The 19,062-nt window shown below is 42.1% G+C and overlaps 1 long non-coding RNA gene across 3 annotated transcripts; it reads right to left on the bottom strand.

Annotated features, from left to right (window-relative positions):
• Positions 1 to 9,077: 9,077 nt before the first annotated feature.
• On the bottom strand, positions 9,078 to 15,705 carry LOC130592967 (uncharacterized). Of its 3 annotated transcripts, none has more exons than XR_008970723.1 (4): positions 15,532 to 15,702; positions 13,597 to 13,692; positions 11,834 to 12,036; positions 9,078 to 9,567 (listed from the first exon to the last, which is right to left on the bottom strand). It is a non-coding gene; the product is annotated as an uncharacterized LOC130592967 (long non-coding RNA). The 3 variants fall into 3 exon arrangements; XR_008970722.1 differs by lacking the exon at positions 9,078 to 9,567 and adding an exon at positions 10,477 to 11,135; XR_008970721.1 differs by lacking the exon at positions 9,078 to 9,567 and having other exon boundaries at positions 11,798 to 12,036; positions 15,532 to 15,705.
• Positions 15,706 to 19,062: the final 3,357 nt, after the last annotated feature.

Genomic DNA, 19,062 nt, shown 5'->3' on the forward strand with positions numbered 1-19,062 from the left:
GTACTTCACCAACTGCATGGTAAAATGTTTTTCTCATATTTAATTAGAACTTCTCATGCTTCAGCTTGTATCCATTGCCAGTCGTTGTGCACCTCCAAGAAAAGTCTAGCTCTGTCTTCTCTAAACTCTGAGGTCAGATAGTTTCAGTACTCAGGTCTCCTCTGAACCTCCTTTTCCCCAAGCTGAATGGACTCATCTCTCTAAGCTTCTCCTTAGGGCCAGTGCTCCAGCCCCCTGTCTAGTCTGGTGGCCTGCTGCTGGACTTGCTCCAGTATGTCAGTATTTTTCCTGTACTGTGGAGCCTTCCCACTACCCCCAAACCAACCGGTGCAGGTACCATGCTAATCTTCTCTATCTCATACAAACTTCAGTATATATGCTGCCAAAGAGAACATGATTTAATTAAAAGATAAGCTAAACAATGCCTTTTTTAAAAAGAAGAAACGTGGAGACAATGAAAATGAAAGGGTTTTAACCCATTTCTGCCTTCTCCCCCATTACGTGGTGTGTGCTTATGTTCTGGTCTTTTTCTCAGCCCACAGTTTTCAGTGGCTTCCTGCACTATAAGTGTTCTCAATCCCCTCTCAGCAACTTGGGAGAAGTATTTGCATCAGCTTGGGCCCTTGGTTGTATGTGTCTCCTCTGCCTCTCTCAGAGCTCTCCTGCCTCAATTTGTGCAAGGCTCCTCCTTGTGCATTTCTTCACTTTGACTTGTTCTGCACTCCAGAAACTTTTCCCCCAAAAGTTGCTCAACTGCTCTTGGAAAAGCACATTTCTTCCTCCTTTCAGAAGATGCCCCCTGAGTGAGTGCAGCCGCATTGTTCTCTGCTGTCTCTTGAAAGGAACATAATGCCTATTAGCACAGAGTAACTCCAAATTAAGAAATTAAAATTATCCACTCAACATGTTAACAGAAACATTGTTTTGAAAAAATTATTCACTGGGGTCTGGCCATGATTTTGGAAATTACTCAGGGTGGTTTTATAACAGTCAAAAATGTAAGGTGCTGTGTGTGAGGCTTTGGGGTTTGAACATATTTTTCCATGACTCTTTATATTTGTCAGTGAGAACATACAGCTCTTTTGACAGTAGGACTTGGGTGGGCTGATGGTTGTTGGATGCTGTTACAGGAGGTTGGCAGGACACAATGATAAACTTACTTGTCAACAGCCTCTCTGGCTTTCTCAGGACAGGCTAAGCTTTGTACCTCTGCATTTTGTTTCTCATGTAGTCCTTGGTAGTTTCTCTGGTATGGGTTAATTGATTTTCTATTTGTTTGCCATTGTTTTCATGCCCAACATGGAACACTTCTCAGCCACACTCATTTTGTATCTATTATTGCCAGCTTTATTATGTTGTTTCCCTCAGTCAGAAAGAATTCTCCTTCAATTGTTTGCATGTTGGTGGCACTGGAGACTGAAGAAAATAAAGAAGATTTCCACAGTAAATGTTGAAAATGGGGTCCTTCCCGCATCTAGGGTGGAAAATAAGGCTTCAAGCAGCAGTGGGGAGATCTCCAGTAGGGTGACCTCAGCCATGAGAGCCAGAAAAAATCTTAGAGACCACCTCAAGAAGAAGCAGACCTATGGCTGCATCTGCATACAGTAAAGCACTTTCCCTGAAAAGCAAGCTACCTGCATAGATGGAGGCCAGGTGGAAGGGCTCTGTAGGCTCCTTTTGGCCTCTGTGCATGTATTTCCTTCCTGCGAGACCAAATTGTTGTGTAGGGTTGGTGCTCACTAAGGTTTCCTATGGTACGGACTTGGAATATTGTTAGGATAGATGCATGGACAGTAGGGATGTAAAACTACGCTTGGGCACTGCAGGCCAGACACCTTAATGCCTCATTCATTCATAGTTCATTTGTGGCCACTTTCTCTTTGATATTTGGGTATCTGCTGTTTCTCTCTCATGTGGCATCTTTTTTTTCCTATTAGTTTTGTATTGGTTGCAATGCAGTTGTATTAATGGCACTTTTTCGCACTGTGTTATTTTCTCCAGATATTTCTCCTTCCCTTTTCTCCTTTCTCATTTCCTTTATTCCTTTTCCCTTTCTCCGTTTTCCCCTTGTGTCTCTTCTCTTTACCCTTCCTTTGCCTTGCTTTCCCTTTCTTTCCCTTTCTTCTCCTCTCCTCTCCTCTCCTCTCTCCTCTCCTTCCCTTTTCCCTTTTCCCTTCCTCTTCCCCTCCCCTTCCTCTTCCCTTCCTTTCCCTTTCCTGCATTATTTCCTCATCTTTGCTACTGATTGCCTCTTCCTCACTGATTTGCATGAGAATCCTTTTGTTTGCAGAAATTCAGGAAATTTGCTTGCTTTGCTTTGGAACCTGGATGTTGGCATAGACAGTGAATCACTTTTGATCTCTCTGTGTTTTCCCTTGTTACAAAGTGATTTTCCAGACTTGTGCCAGGCCTTGAGTGCTCCTGTTTTCACTTCTAAAACAGAGGGCTCTGGCTTCACATTGCCTGGCACTGCAGGTATGGTCAGAATGGATGCCTTGCCTTCCCTGCCCATTTGTTTGCTAATTACTGCGCAGGTACAGCCCAGCTGGGCTCAGAATACATCTCCTTAAGGCTACCCAAGGCAAGCTCACAGCCCACTGGGGCAAGATGTCACCTAGGTGAATTTCACCTATTCCACTGGAGTTTTGTGCATTTGAGTGAACTTGGTCTCTGCAGAAATAACCATAGCAGACTGGGGGCTATGTGCAGTTTTCCCTAGTGATTTATACATTTTAAGATTAGGGCTAGCATTTTGGGAAATGCCCTTTGAAGTGGTTAATTAGGTTTGCCTGAACAGACTAAAACAGACATGGCTAATTGGTTAAGATTATACTTAAAAGATCGTGACCTCTCACTGTGAAATGCCTCGGTATATGTTCTTGTTTAGGTCTTCTTAGAGGAGGTAGATAAAGCATGCACTGTATCACCGAGATAGTGCAGAATACTTTTTATCATTTGGGAGTAGCATCCCTATCTCAAATCTGCTGTTGTTAATGGGAGGTTTTCTTACTAAATACTTCTGCTTTCATTCTACTTGCATTTTTGACAGGAGGAGCACTATCAGGTGAGTTTTCAATTTTTTGTGAATAAAACCTAATAGGAAGCCTTTTTAGAACCTAATAGAGCATCCATAGGTACAAAATAACCAACTCTCACAGAGTTACTGGCAAACCTGATTCATTTTGTGAATAATTTTACTTGGATCTTAGTGAGAAAAATGTTCAGATGAACAGTATGAGCAACAAATTTCCAGACAAAAACATGGAGGAGGGCAAGTATGTATAGACACAGTCTGTGGGGGCCTGTGACCTCATCACACTTCACATGATAAGAGGGTTCATTTCAGGAGCTGGTAGCGGGACGGAGACTTGAAAGGCTGGGCTACAGGAAGCGGGGATGGTGAGTCAGGAAATGGCAGCCTTCCCTCCGAGTCATCCTTGAAACACTGCCCTGGTGTGCTCAGAGTGGGAACTGGATTAGTAGAGACGCTGTGCCTTCAGAAGAGGTTTCAAACTTGGGTCATGACCATTTGATGTCGTTAAGCGTTACGTGCCGTTTCTGCTCGACAGCATGGATTTCAGATCCTGCATCTGGTCTGGTCTCCAGCGCAGCTGCCTGTGTTTTGCAACTGCCCCTCTCTGCAGTGTGTGGGGACGTACTTAGCTTTACATCCCTGTGCTGCCGGCTCTGTGATGAGGCCACTGCCTAGCTGTTGACCCAGAATTTTCTCGCATGGTTGCTAAATAGCTGCAATTTCCTGTTATACACACGTCATTTTCTATAATACTTGAAAAGAAAAAGGTATCTGTTTTGGGGTTAACAGTGTTACTGGGTGTCTGCAGGGGTGCCTATGAGGAAGGTACGTGGGATCGGGGCGGCAGCGCAAGCCTCAGGCCGCCATTCAGACCACAACGTAGAGACGGCACCTCACAAGAGTGCCGCATCCGTGCCTGTGTCGCTTCCCATTAAAAGGACGAAGTCACACTTCGCGGGGAATTACGACCCGAAAGGAGATGGACTGCACCCGGGGCTGGGCGGGAGACCACCGAGCGACTCCTGCCTGACGGGGCAGAACGGCGCCACCTGCTCCGTCCCGGCAGCCCGCCCGCCGCCTCCCGGCGCCTCGGCCCCGGCCCCCGCCGCGGCCCGGAGCTGCCGCCGGGCCTCCCGCCTTGGCGCCGGGCGGACCCCCCCTGCGTGAGGGAGCGGCGGCGCCGGCAGAGACCGCTAGATGCCGCCCTGCCCAACGCCTTGGCGGCGGCGGAGGCTCAGCGGAGCCGTGGCAGCCCGCTCAGCCCTCGCGCGGGCCGTCCTCCCCGGCCCTTGTGCCGAGGCTGGCTCCCGCCTTGCCGCCTTTCTGCCCTTCGGGAACGGACTCGAGTTGTTCTCTGGGGCAGGCAGCTCGCCACGTTTCGCTCCTCCTCTGGAGTGGGCCCGCGGGTGGGGACCGGGGTCAGGCACACCTCTGGGAGGGCCACGCTGGGCCACCAGCCCCACGGGTTGGTGGAGCTGGAGGCTGTGGCAGACACTGAGGGGCTTGAGCTGTGATGACATGAGGCTGAAGGCCATGGGTAGGGTTGGGAGCATCCCCTGGTGAGGCTGGTCAAGGCCATTGAATTCAAGGACCTGGGGACCTAGCACTGGCCAGGACTCAACCAGGTTCCTCAGGGGGTGCAGAGCTACCAGCACTAGGGTCATTTCATAGTGATGGAGGGGGTAGGTGCTGGTGACTGATACCAAGTGCTCCGTTCCTTGGAGGGGTTTTCAAATGATCCTTCTTTAAGACAAATTGACAGCAAGTGGCCTCAAATGGATTAGGCCAAGTAGTTCGGATGTTGAATTTCAATGGCCGTTGTTGACTGTGTTGCCCTTTTGAACCTTCTGTGTTTAAGTTTTCCCTCATAGGGTATACTTCTTAAAAGAATGGATGCATTGGATGCATGCATGGGTTTTTGGAACAAAATCATCTGAAGAACACAGCCCTGTGCTGTAGCAGCCAGCTGTCTGTGTGCATTCATCCATGGAAAAGTAAGGGACGGTTAGTCCACGCTTCAAGACTGGCTCTTAAGGAGGCCAAGGTCACTGAGATTTTGGGATTGTTCATGTTTCAAAGCCAGATTGCAATATAAAATTGTTGGGGGGCTAAAGCAGTTGTCATGTGTAACTGTTTTCTTGGTTTGATCTTTTTTTTTTTTTCTTTTTAAAAGAGGGTTGTATTACTTAAAAATTGCTTACAATTGCTAATTTAGTGTCTGTGAAATACTGTGTTGTCTGGACTCCTGTATTTGCCAACAGATCAGATAGCAGAAGTGTAAGCACTTCCTGCACGGCTTCTTGGCTGTGACCTGGACTGACCCCATGAACAGCAAGTGGGGGTGAGCAGTATCGGATGCTGTCTTCCGTTATCACTTGTGTGTTAGCCTAGCAAAACTGCTTGGCTTCTCTGCTGAGCTTGCCATGTAGTCCCATCTGTAATGTAAACATCTGTCTACCAACTGCACTGAAACCAGTGTTTCATTTTGTGTAGGCTACCGAACAGCTGTCAAATGGCAATAACTTTGGTTATCGCATGTCTTTTCCAATGTCCTAGATGCAGGAGGTTCTGGATGCTTTTACTCTGGCTTGACTTCTCTGGTTTTGGACTGGATCCTTCTCAGCTATATGTTTTCAGTCCTTCACTAGGCTTTTAAATAACCCCCAGGAGTGTGCTGGATATTATCCTCCTACAGAGCTCAAGTAGATTAGACAGGAGCATTGAGTTCATTGGATCGCTATGGATCCATTCAGTTCTTCTGTGCATCTCCTATCCATTAGTGTCCCATCTCTAAGAGATTTTGTGATATTAGCATTGACAGGGTGCGTTATGCTGTACAAGGTTATGTCTTAAAATCATAAAACTATTAAAAGCGGATTCCCAGGACAGCATTACAAGCTACTGTAATGGCAGATGAGCTGAGATCTCTCAGAATTTTTTCCTGTCAGCATGGGTATGTGTGCTGCTTTCAAGGTGACAGCGGGCTATGAGTGAGCATACCTGTGCAGCAAAATATACCATGGACTTGGAAATGTTTGGTTTGGAAAATGAATGCTTTTCATATAGGTTAGTATGCATTTGGCAAACAAAACCTGTGTTGAGCACTCACCAGACTTTCTGAAGTCAAATGGGTATTTCAAACCACTTGCTCCTGCAAAGCGGGCTGTCTATATTGCAGACTGTCAATATATATGAAGGAGCCATGTAGCATTCATTCTGAAGTTAGAGAAAAAGCTTCATTGAAGAAATGCTCATACAGGTGCTTAGGCTTCAACGCTTTTGAAATTTGGGATTTGTTTGGTTGAATATTCCAGAAGTCATCTTTAAGTTCTCTGAGACCCATCCAGGCCCATCCAGGCTGTCTCCTGAACTCCTCAGGCTGAAAAGGGGAAGAGATGAACAGGTTCACTTAGAGCTTCCTGTTTTGCTTTGAACAGAAGGTGTTTAGAAAGACCTTTTTAATGATGTTCTGCTGATCCAGGTTAGGTTCAGTGAGTGGGCAAAAACAGGAGAGAAAATGCTGGTGGTGGAATGCTGTTCTTGCCAAATCTTTTCACAGTCCAAGGAAGGCTTACTTTGGCAGAATGTTACACGTTGTTTTTTGTGTTGCTTTTCATTTGGGGAGGCTGATGGGAAAGATGCTCCTCCCCAGGCACTGAACTATAAATATTTGACTTTTATACAACCCAACCGAAATGTCTCTGACACGGAATAAGTGACGAAAAATGAGCTTTTACCAAACCTGCGGAATTCATTTGAACCTTGCCAGGTGTTTGGCTGTAAGACTGTGAGGTCCCATACTTAACAGCTCATATTCTTTGCCAATAATATGTGAAGTGTTTCATTATCTTATATGCTGTAGTTGGCACACATCAGCTTGCAGACAAAGAGCAATGGTTTATGATATTTGTGGATTCCATGTGCTGTTGTAGCTGTGAAATGATGTGTGGTGTATGACAAGACAAATATATAAGAATGAAAGGCCTCATATAGCAAATATAAGGTACTTCTAAGTCTTTGATAAGTAAAACCATAAATTGTTAAGTAACATCAGTATTTTGCTTTTTGTCTCCTCTTACGAATGCCAGGAATAAAAACCAAATAGTCTTGCCTTCAGCTCACCCAAGGTGTTCAAGGAGTACTTGGGACAGATGAAGAACTGATTTATTTTGAGCCTGCAGTATAACCAGAGCTTTTTAGGGTATGCATTCGAATGGCCAAAATTTTCCCAAATTAAAGCTTAATTTAGGTGGATAAGCTTACTGGACCAACTGCCTACTCACACCAGTTCCCAATGTCCAGTTAAGTATTTAAATCAGTATTAAAATAATTACTGCAATACTCTGGTTGGACGAAAAGGGTCTTTGTGTGTATTTTTATGGATTTTTTTCTCCTTGTGGCGTTTTCTCTGTTTTCTGAATTTTAATCTTTCCACAAAAAAAAATAATTTAAAAGCTTGAAACTTTAACCTGCTTCCAACTAAGTCTCTGATTGAAAAAGTCTTTAACGTGTTGTTTTGCAGCACAGCAGTGTGTGTTAAGTATGTGCTTCTTTATTTACAAATGTTTTGCGGAGGTAGGGTCTAAGGATGAAAAGCGACCAGCAGCTCCCCAGGCGTGGGAATCCAGTGTGCTGCAAGAGTGGCGATATTTGCTGTGGCAGTGCTCACAGCAGCCTGTGTGGTCTGCCCTCCTGGCCCTAGGAGCCTGTCTGGAGAACTGGCAGTAGTGAGCTGCCCGGGAGACCTCGAACCCAGGGTGAGATCTCTTAAGAGCACACCAAGGAATCATGAGGCTGCAACGAGCAAGGCAGCTCAGCAAGATTTGCTGTGCCTCACCAAGTCTAATCCAGAAAAAAATAAGCCTGAGGTGTCAAGAAGAGCAGGGAGGAGAAAGACAAAGCAGAACAGGGAGCTTTTCACTTCCCTCTCTTCTACGAGGACTTTGGTGAACTGGTGTGTTTGTGGTGATCCTGCTGATGCTTAGGGCCTCTGTCAGATGCATTTTCTTTAGAGATCCAGTGAATCTTTGCACGTGAACAAGCAAGCATGTCATTTGTCTGATGCTGAATTTCAATATTTGTAGTATTTTTCCCCTCAGGGTGGTCTAGGAGTATAGAAAATGATTGTAATGAAATGTTACTATTATTTCTAGTGCATTTTCTGTGCTGTAAACACTGACAGAACGAAAAGCGCAAAGGTGGTCCCATCCCCTGTGGGACTGGAGTCTAGTATGAGTTATCTGATCAAGAAAGGATTAGACCAGGCAGTGGTGAAGACAAGGTGATGGGAGGACATGGTGAGAATTACATTACATATATGCATATGTGTATATATATATATGTATTTAATTATTAGGTTGTAATACCTGCTTAGATGCAGGTGATCACTAGAATAGTGTATTTGAAGTTGTCTGAGGTTTCTTATTATCAGAGGAAGAGGTAGTTCTAAGAGATGCACATTTTTTTATGTATTTAAAAGAAACAAACCCCAAGAAATTTCCAAAGAGCCCAAATATTTTGGTGAAAATGATGAAAATAAAAGCTTTCCACTGAATCTGTCTTCTTATGTGGCACTTTTGTGGTTTGCCTCACTTCTACTGACTACACAGCTATTATTCATTCATATTCCTGACATGACAGTTGTGAAACCATTTCTCTGGCACTGATGATGTAGTGGTAAGACCAGAGGATTCCTGTGTCAACTTTCCGCATTTGCTGCTTAACCTTCCTTTTGAAGAAACTACCTTATTTGGAGCAAGTAGCATACAAGTCCAGATTTGGCAATGTTTTTAGGCTGATAGCAATTTAATATGGCTTTATGCAATTTTTATTCTCCCAGCTTTCACAGTGGAGTTCACTGTTTCCTGTTCTATGTTGGTTGTCTGGACTATCCATACGCTGGATTGACAGAAGCTTTCCACAGGCATAAAAAATGATCAGCAGTTTGAATATGGAAATCTGTTTAGAACAGGCATACATTTAGAGAGGACTTAAGAATGTCCTGATGAGTAGTTTGTCACCTATTTCTGCTTGTTGGGCTGAAAATAATTCAGTAGAGTCTAGCTTTTAGTGGTAATATGACATGATTAGGATGCTTGTGTAAGATAAGGATAGAAGAAAAATTCTGAGAAGGCTTGCCAGTACATTTCTGAGTGGCCCAACCCCAAACCTGGGTCAGTTACTGGTGCCCTCTGAACAAACTGAGTAAACCAAACATATCTGTTGGGGCCGTATGAATGTCCTCTAAATAGCCTTTGAAAACATAAGCATGATGTAATCGTTGTTAATTAATTATTATTAATGATTTGGTGCTTAATTTTGTATTACTGCAAAAATGAAGTGTCAGGTTATGAGTTTCTATCAGTAATCACCTAAATGAAATGTCATTAAAATATTTGTGAATAATTAACAAGATGAAATTACTGATGTTTTATCAAATCTTGTCAAATACCTTAAGATAAATCTTGTGAAAATATGCAGTTTGCATGAATTGAAATAGAAAAGCCAGAATCCCATCTGCCTAAAACGTAAACCTGTACGATGTGGAGAAGAAAGTTACAGTTTAGGATGCCAGGAATTTGAAACATAATTTCGATATTCTTTCATCTTTGTTCCAAGACATCAGTGCATGCAGCAGTAATAAGGCACATCCGTATTTCAGTGCACATCATTTTAGGTCTAGGAATAGAGAGTGTGACAACAAGTTTTTCTGATGTTGCATTTTAATCAGGATAAAATGGCAGTTTTAGAGTCACATAGTGCACGTAACAAGCAGTGCTGCTTCACATAACCTGCATGTGCTGTTAGAAAGAAGTACATACTTAGCAAGCAACAGCCCCAAAGTTATGGTGATACTGTAAGGCACTGGTACACAGTGGTTATCTTTTACATCATTCTTACAACCTTGGCACACATGGTTTATGCTCAAGAGTTTAATTTCCTTAGTTTTATATTTTTACAGTCCTTAAACCTGCCATATATCCAAGAATAAATATAGGCAATTAAAGAATTTCATAAAACTTAGTATCTTGAGGGGGAAAATGATTAGAAAGCTGAACTTTTCTATCAATATTTTATTTACAATACTGCCTGTCCTTTCAGTGTATGCTCACAGCTCTGCACTGTTGTTGGTGGGAATTGCATATGCTGAAGTCAAGCAGAATCAAGCTTTCATAAGCAGATAATTAACAGATAAATGCAGTATCTCCGTGCTCTGTAAATTAACTGTTGGTCTTAAAGAAGGTTTTCAAAAGCCCTGGTTATGCATTTTTTGCTTAGCTAAATTTCATGTTCTTATGTGTTACATTTTCATCCAGTCGGTAGACAACTTTATGGCGACTGGTGGTTTTTTTTTAAACTGATTCTACACATTGCCATGAAATATTCTTATTATTCAATGTGACTTGGAAATATAATCCATTTCTTTAGCTGTAGCCAATGCTCTGGACTCTTACTATTGTAATGGTGTTAATTCTTCCCAGTCTCTGTTATGCTGGTCTGGCTTGTGCAAAGAGTTTAAAAAGGGCAGGAACCTAAGACCACCGGCATTGCAGGGAAATAACATCTGAAAAACTCCCAATCTTACATTCTGCCCTCCTGCTGATGAAGAGCAATAGCAGACTTGATTTGGGTTTATTTGTGGATGGCTATTTTCTAAAAAGTAACAAATCAAAGAAATAAATCAGTGCAGATCTTGTATGACATTTTATCTGCTTTGATTTATTGGTTGCTATAGCATGACTGAAAGAAAGTACACTTTATATTTTGCTACTGGGAACAGGCTTAAGCTTCTTTTGTTTATTGTGGTACATTTCTGTCATTTGGTGTATGCTACCAACCATATTCTACCACCTTCTTTTTTCCTTTTTTTTTTTGTCTTTCCTCAAGTCTACATATTTTATAGTCATCAATTCCTACTTAAATTCATCTGCAGCTTTTGCTCCTTGGGTCAGTCTTGTGTTCCTATTTAGCCCTTACTTTGAGAAAAGTCCTAGTGACATCAGCAGATGGTCTCTTGGAATCTAGTTATGCTCTATCGAATGTATGATGTCTGTTAGAGAAACACAGGTGAAATCACTGTGCTTGTTTGTCCAGTTACAATCTGAAATTGTAAGCCAAAATCACCAGTCAGGCCTTCCAGATATGCTTTTGAATTTGCTTTATTACTGAAGTCTCATCAGGCTACTTGTATGATGATCAGAGCAACAAAGGAAGACTGCAAAGTCACTACTCTCCTTTCAAAGCCCAAAGAAGGAGGTATGGGACTGTATTTTTGAGTGTCTTGACAGACAGGTTCAAAAAAGTCTACGATTGACTTGGCTTGTGTGTGGCTTCAGCAGCAGAAAGATGCCTTCTTATTCAAAAGATGGACTGTGGAATGGAGGTGTCCTGTTCACCTGTGCAAGTGCTGTAGGACTGGGGGAAATGAGATCCTGTGGGATTCTTTTTATATCCAGAATCTGCTCTGTGAAGTTGCCTGGTTCCTTACTTGGAATGCAGAAGCATGTCTGCTTTGCAGGTGTTTTACTAAAATAATGATTAATTTTAAAGAATGGACTTCTATTCCATTCCATTCTATTCCATTCTATTCTATGTCAATTAGCTTGTGGAATCATATAAGCAATTATTAATAGCCAAACAGTTAATAGTAAAACAAAGATGTCCATGTCTTTGATCTGGATTTAAGTCTTCGAATAATCTTTTGCTCAGACATGCAAAAAGCTTCTATTGTTTGAATCATTGCTAATAAAGTTGACACACCCATGAGTTGTTTTTGGCTTTAATACCTGAAGGACTTACTGAAGTGGCTGGAGGGTTTGGTTGTGTTCCACATCTCACAGCATCACAGGGCACTGGGACAGTACTTGCCTCAGGAAAGCAAGAGAAAACCAACTCTGGTGTCATCGCTGTTTGTCTTCATTCCCACTTGGATTGTGCTCTGGTTCTTTTAGCTTCTCACTTCTTTTCCTCAGTGCAACAGCAGGAGAGGATCATAACTTGGTCTGTCCAGAAAAAAAAAAAAAAAAGACTAGAGATGGTTTGATCTTAATTTTTTAAGTATGTATTGGAGCAGAAGCTTACTTAAGGGTTCTTTGGCAAAGCGGGTTGACAAAATCTAAACACGGGACATTCAAAGCTAATCAAATTTAACCTGGGAGCAAATGGAAAATAAGTTAGCGAGGGTAATTACTGGAAAATTGCTAAAGTATTTTAGTGGACTGTCCATAAGAAAGTCTTTAAATGTGGGTATCTTTCTAAAAGATAGACACTGTAAATCAACCAGAAGTTACAGCCTGTGTGATCAGGAGGCTGGTCCAAATGGAGATGGTGGTTTCTGTTGAATTTCTGGGTTGTACCACAGAAACGCACTAACAAAGAAGGGGCTTGTTCTCCTTTTAAAGTTACCAATACCTCTTGGCTTTCATGTCAAGTAGGCCTTATTAAAAATAGGTTGTATTTTCACAAGAATAATAAATGTTAAATTATACGGGGTTTTTACTGTATTTCACTCTTAAGAGAAAAGGTAGGCTCTCTTCAGGAAAAACAGCCATGTTAAAAATTATTAAAATAAGCTGGTTTGCGCTGTTGAGAGGTTTTGCTTAGGTTGTAGGGTAGGAGAGGAAAGCTCTCTCTCTTTTCTTTAAACCATCCAGGTCCTGACCTCAGATATGGGGCATGCCGTGCTGTGCAAAAACCAATGACTTCATCCTTTCTCCTCTCACACTGTCAGTTCAGGAAACAGCAAGAATGGATCTCTCGAATGATGTCAGTGATGATAGCATGGGATTTTGCTTGTGAAATTGTGTTCCTTTCCAGATGGGAAGGACCTGGCATCATCCTAGCTGGTGCTGCTCTGATGGCTGCGGGACTAGACCTGGCTTCTCTCTTGTGGAATGTAGGCAGAGCTGGCACACCACCCCTCATCAGCCATGAAGAAGTGCCCTAAATTTATTCAGCACTCTGGAAGCATCCTGTTCATTCTGGGCATGCTTAGAAATTATATAAATGTAAGTATGCCAATAGGCAGAAGGAATTAAAGCAGCTATAATACTAGTCTAGAAAACATACAGGAATAACAGAATGGCTTTGCTGGTGGAGAAGTGGCACGATACATTAAAAATCAGGTTCAAACAAGCGAAATAAATTGTGTCCCACTATGCCTGTTGGTTCCAATTAGAAGGAATATTATAATGTGATTACAATATTGATCACTTGGTGGCTGGACAAATAACAATGTGATATGCTAAGAGTGAAAAATCACATTAATAATGAAAAACTGTATAGACAGTGTAGTGGGGTATTTTTTTTATTATTTTTTTTTTTCTTTTTTGACACCATGAATGAAATTTTAGAGTCCATGGCCAAAGAACAAATAAGAGGAGCAACATCTTGCAATTTAGGTCCAAGTTACTGTGGCTGGCATGGCTTAAAAAAGAACTATCAAAGAGACTCTACAGTAGCAATCAGCATATACTGAAGCTCAACATTCTTTTGGGAGTGAAAGAGCCATAGAGCTGTTAGATAAAACTGAGGAAGCCCCTTTCAAATAAAATTAAACCCACCAAGATGCTGAATTTCTTAAAGTGCCATGAAGTATAAGGGGTGGTATTAGGGACTTTTTGATAGGTAGTGTGAATTTTCTCTGTGAAAATTCATTTCTAAACAGATTAGGAGAGAATAAAAGAAATAAAAAGACATGACTTAGTATGTGGAAGTCATTCCAAATAAGGAATATACAAAAGAGAGCACATTTTCACAAGATGCATGTCAAACCATAGTAAGGTACGCCAAAAAGATTTTGAAGAAAATTGCAAAAGACATAAAAGCAAATAAATTACCTCTTCTATTTCAAGCACATTAGAAGATGGAAGAAATGTTATATGGAAGAAATGTTATAGCATTATACTGATACTCAGTGTGGAGGAACGTAGAGCTGCTACTACAACTTTTTTCTTTTTGCAGGAGGTGGGGCAAGGAAATACATTAAAATTGAGGCAGAATAGTTGTAGGCTGAGTATTACACAATCTTTATGGAATTCTGAGGACAGATGCTGCTTACCTATGAATTTAAATGACACGATTACAAAATTGCCAAATTATTAACCGAAGTGGCTGTTTGTATTGCCAGCCTAGATTTTGACTTTGTGGCAGGCAGACTGTTAGAAGCTAAGTAATGAAGATGAGGGGAGGAGGCAGAGGGATATGGATCATGAAAAATTGCCACTGTGGTTTTGTAGCCCTGCTCCACTATTCTACTGATTTTTCTGAAGAAGTCAACTTAGGGTGGTTGGATACTGTGTGCTGTCTCTCCAAGAAACATGACCCACTGCCATCACCACTCCTCTTATAAAATTATGATATTGTTCAGTAAGTGGGAAGGTTTCCTTCTGAGAAGGATATGAGAAATAAAAAGTTAAGTTTGCAGAATAAGAGGATTTTTCCACTAAAGCCTTACTGGGTTAGTCTGTGTACATGGGCCTATATCGGTGTATTTATGAGAAGATGAAGGGCAAGGTAGGCTTATTCAAGCAGGAAAGTCCTTTGCAGGGCAGTAGAAAAAGGTCGTAACACTTAATGGCTGAAAGATGAAGTGGCAGATGGAATTTTATGTTAATAAACCCAAAATAATCTATTTAGGGAGGAAAACCAGCTGCCTCTGCATGTTGTTCAATGCTAGACTCCTCATTAGCTGTTACTGCTCAGGGAAGAGACCTTGAAATAATTGCAGGCAGGTCTATGCAAACTTTGACTCACAACTAGTCAAAAAGATAAATAAATTTTAGGAATGAATAGGAAGGTGACAGACAAGTAAACAGAAACCACTCCTGACTTTGTTTAAATACAGGATAGATTTCCTGTTGTTTGTAACCATTTGTAAGTAAGCAGATGTTCATTTACTTAAATGTTGACTAATTTCATAGGAAGCTAATCCAATTTAAAAAAAGCAGGCTCAAAGGGTGATAAAAGCATCAAAATGTCTACATGAAACTTTCCCCTCAAGTTTTTTGAAATGACTTTGCAAATTGCTTCTCCAAGCCCTTGCAGCTGTGGGATTCACAGATTCTGTAAGCTGGCTATACTTAAAAGTGTCATGATTGATGTGTCATACCATAACTTCTAAGAAACGTCAGGCTGTTAGGAAAACAGCCTTGTGAGCATCCTGCAGTAATTATGGAGCCACTTCAATATCTCCTAGCATGTAAAGTTGTGACCATTGAATGGGCAAACATCCTTAGGATTTTTTGACATGCAATATACGGGGTGATTTTTAATAATGTTTTATATTAGAGGTTACAGACTAACCCTAAAAATCTGTTTCTAGCAAGTGACATTTCATGTACAAATCCTTAATTTAAAGACAGACTATTTCAATGTTAATTTTTATTAGAGATCAAAGAGAAAGAAGATGCAAGGTGAAAAACTGGTAATTTTTCTTGTGAGGGGGGTAAAGTCACGCAAATGTCATGTGTATCAGCCAGGATTTTATTAAGAGTTACCTTACCTTTCGTTTTGCAATCCATGCTTTCTGGGATCTGAAGAGGCAGGATCATGTCTCCCCCTCCTTCCTCTGCAATAAACAGTTAACAGCAGGGGCATTTTCAATGTCCTAGGGCAGTCCTTTGAGTTAACAATTAACATAGGAGAGACACCCTGTCAGTTATTGTTTCAGCTTCTCTTACTGGACACTCACAAAAGTATTCTGGTTCACGTTTGGCAATTTAACACTCAGAAGGATTTCTGTTAGCCAAAAGGACTAGGTTATTATTTCCTTAGTGTGAGCAGGGATTCTGTAGGCTTCTGGCAGAAATGAGGACAACTGGCCTTCCCAGTACTTGAGATCTGACAGTTACACAAATTTAATCCTGAATAGAAGCCATCAGTTAAACTAAATAAGCATGTATATTATATCTGTATATGCAGATAGATATAATGAAATCCGTATCACTTGCTTGTTACCCATGGACTACCAGAAGTTTTGGAAACATGTAGCCATGTCTGTTGCCTTAGCAGAAATTGAAGTAACTCTATTGACTTAGCATTATTTTTTTTTTGGATGGGCACATTGACTGCTGTAAGTGACATCAAACTCAGGCTGAAAGTTTCCAAACTGAGACAAGCTCTGCCAAAAGAGAAAGAATTCTGTTATTGTTGAATGTCTAGATGCCTAACATGTAACTCTCAGACAGCAGTGTTTTGGGAAATACTGGTCAACTGGGACTCAGAATCAGGCAACAAAAAGACTTTGCTTGCTCCAAATGGCAAATTCCCTTCTCTGAAAGGGAAGGAGGTAAGAGATGATTGCAGAGAGGGCCTGCTGTTATTCCTCCTTCCTTATGCACTTCTGAAAGTGCAGTTTCCTATTTGAAAGGATTTCTCAGCTAGGTAAGACATTTCTTGCAACTGATCAAACTAGAGCAAAGAAAAATTAGATCAGCATGGCTATTAAGAATGAAAGTGATTCTAGAACATACCACACAGCTTTGATTATATTTTGCAATTTACTGTAAATACCCTTATGATACTTCTGTATTTTGGGGGGAATTCTTCAAACTTTTGCTCAACGACTTCCATGGAAATTTATATGAATAATGACCTTGGAATTCTTGATATGGAAATAATTATCCTCCTACTGGATGCTACCTTGTCAGCCTTGTCTAGTATCACCACAGATTTCTGTGTGTGCTCAGCTACACCAAGCCTTGAGAAATGAGGCTGCTCTGCTTTTACTCTGTTCCAAGGACTGTAAAGCACAAATGTCATAGAATCATAGAATAGTTAGGGTTGGAAAGGACCTTAAGGTCATCTAGTTCCAACCCCCCTGCCATGGGCAGGGACACCTCACACTAAACCATACCACCCAAGGCTTTGTTCAACCTGGCCTTGCACACCACCAGGGATGGAGCATTCACAACCTCCCTGGGCAACCTATTCCAGTGCCTCACCACCCTTACAGTAAAAAACTTCTTCCTTATATCCAATCTAAACTTCCCCTGTTTAAATTTTAACCTGTTATGCCTTGTCCTATCACTACAGTCCCTATGAAGAGTCCCTCCCCAGCATCCCTATAGGCCACCTTCAGATACTGGAAGGCTGCTATGAGGTCTCCATGCAGCCTTCTCTTCTCCAGGCTGAACAGCCCCAACTTCCTCAGCCTGTCTTCATACGGGAGGTGCTCCAGTCCCCTGATCATCCTCGTGGCCCTCCCCTGGACTTGTTCCAACAGTTCCATGTCCTTTTTATGTTGAGGACACCAGCACTGCACACAATACTCCAAGTGAGGTCTAGACCTGGAATGACTGACCAAATCAGTCATCTTTTTTCATCTTCCCCTCCCCCCCCTTTTTTTTTTCTGATTAACGTCTTAAATGTGTTCATTCAATTTGGTGTCTGCTGATGTCACTTCTTAGAATAAATATCTATGAAGAAAAATACTCCCTGCTTGCATCAAAAGGATAGCATTTCCAAGAAGCGCTCAGTTGCTTCCATTGTTCACTTCTTTTTGTTTAAGCAATTACCAAGGTGTTGTAAAGTATAACTCATACTTGGGACTCTGGGGTTGTACAATGTGATGTGCTAATGTTGTCCAGTCTGAGGTATGAACAAAGTAGACTTTGCTCTGCCAAATTGGTAGGGACTTGCTTCTCCTTAGTGGTAGGACCTTAGCTTTCCCCTTAACAAGGCTGTCAAATAGAAGAGGACAGGTGTTGAGCACCGCAATCCTGGTAACAGCAAAGGTTGCAGGGCATCTGTGCTCCAGTCTTTCCTTCAGGGGCACAAAACCTCACATGTAGCTAGTCAAGAAACAGACACGTATCAAAGTAAATCCAGAGTGTAATTAAACAATAAAAACAGGACAAACAGTGCATTTCTAGGGAATTACAACATGCCTTGGGTGGAGTTCTAAGGCATAAGGCCAAAGGTTGGATGGCTTTCATCACCCAAGTCACACAGAAAACCCATAATGCCAAGACTGCTAGAGAAAGGAAGAGAGGGATGGTGTGGGCAGCCTTTCTGCATGCAGTTTAGAAACTAAGTTTTGATTTTATCCTGTTTGGTACACAGGTGTCTATCTCCTGCTTGCCTTTTGCTTTGTATGGCCTCAACTGGTTAACCTGCTAAAACTGCAGAATGACACTTGCATGTCCAGCCAGCTAGTCACTTGATCAGCACCCAAGTAGATCTAATGTGTAGAGCAGGAAGTTTAACCCTGGATTAAGGCAGTTTTTTGCAGGCTCTGGTTGGGATGGGATTTCTGTGAGTAGAACTCAAGACCAATGAGAGCAGCTGCTAATGCTGGTATGGGGAATAAGGAACTGGGAGAATGAGAGGATCCCTGGGATGCTGTAAGCAGGACTGCTGAGGGGTCTGTGCTGAGGCTAAGGCTGGGGAGCCACGAGGTGACATATCTGGGGTAACAGACACCCTGTGACCATGGACTTGGCCAGAGATGGCCAGAGAATGAGCTGGAAGCCAGAGTTACATTGATTGGTGAGGTGAGACAAATGATGAGTGAAACTATTTCAGTGCTTTTCAGTGTGGACAATTAAAATATAATTGTGGCACCACCAGGTGTCTTGATGGCTACTACTGCACTCCCATACAGGGGGCTGTGAGATCTCAAGGAGCTGCGGATGGCATGGCCAGCTTCTTCCTCTTCATGCTGATCTTCTCCATGTGAATTTTCTAGGGGTCTGAAGCTTTACTCCAGATGTAGTTACAAGGTGATGCTTGCAGGTGCAGCATTTCTATTACCTCTTTGTGCTCTTCCCCTCTGTTTTCTTCTAGCATTTGGCTGGAGAGACAGACAGAAGACTTCTGCTGAGAGCCACAGCTGGCAGCAGGATGTCATCGCTCAGTGAGGGGCAGAAGCCAAACCCAGCACCCTCGCTGCAGTGGCAGCTCCCAGGAGAGTGCGAGAGCAACAGGCTCTCGGAGAAGAGGTCTCGTGAGGTGGTCCCCTTTGTATTGGGCTGGTAATAAAGTGCTCAAAGACAGAACATGCTGATTCACAGAAATTGAGACTGTTT

The sequence above is a fragment of the Pezoporus wallicus genome, unplaced genomic scaffold (genome assembly GCF_028554395.1).
Source record: "Pezoporus wallicus isolate ANWC-B61680 ecotype Strahan unplaced genomic scaffold, APGP_CSIRO_Pwel_v1 contig_227, whole genome shotgun sequence".
Lineage (NCBI taxonomy): Eukaryota > Metazoa > Chordata > Aves > Psittaciformes > Psittacidae > Pezoporus > Pezoporus wallicus.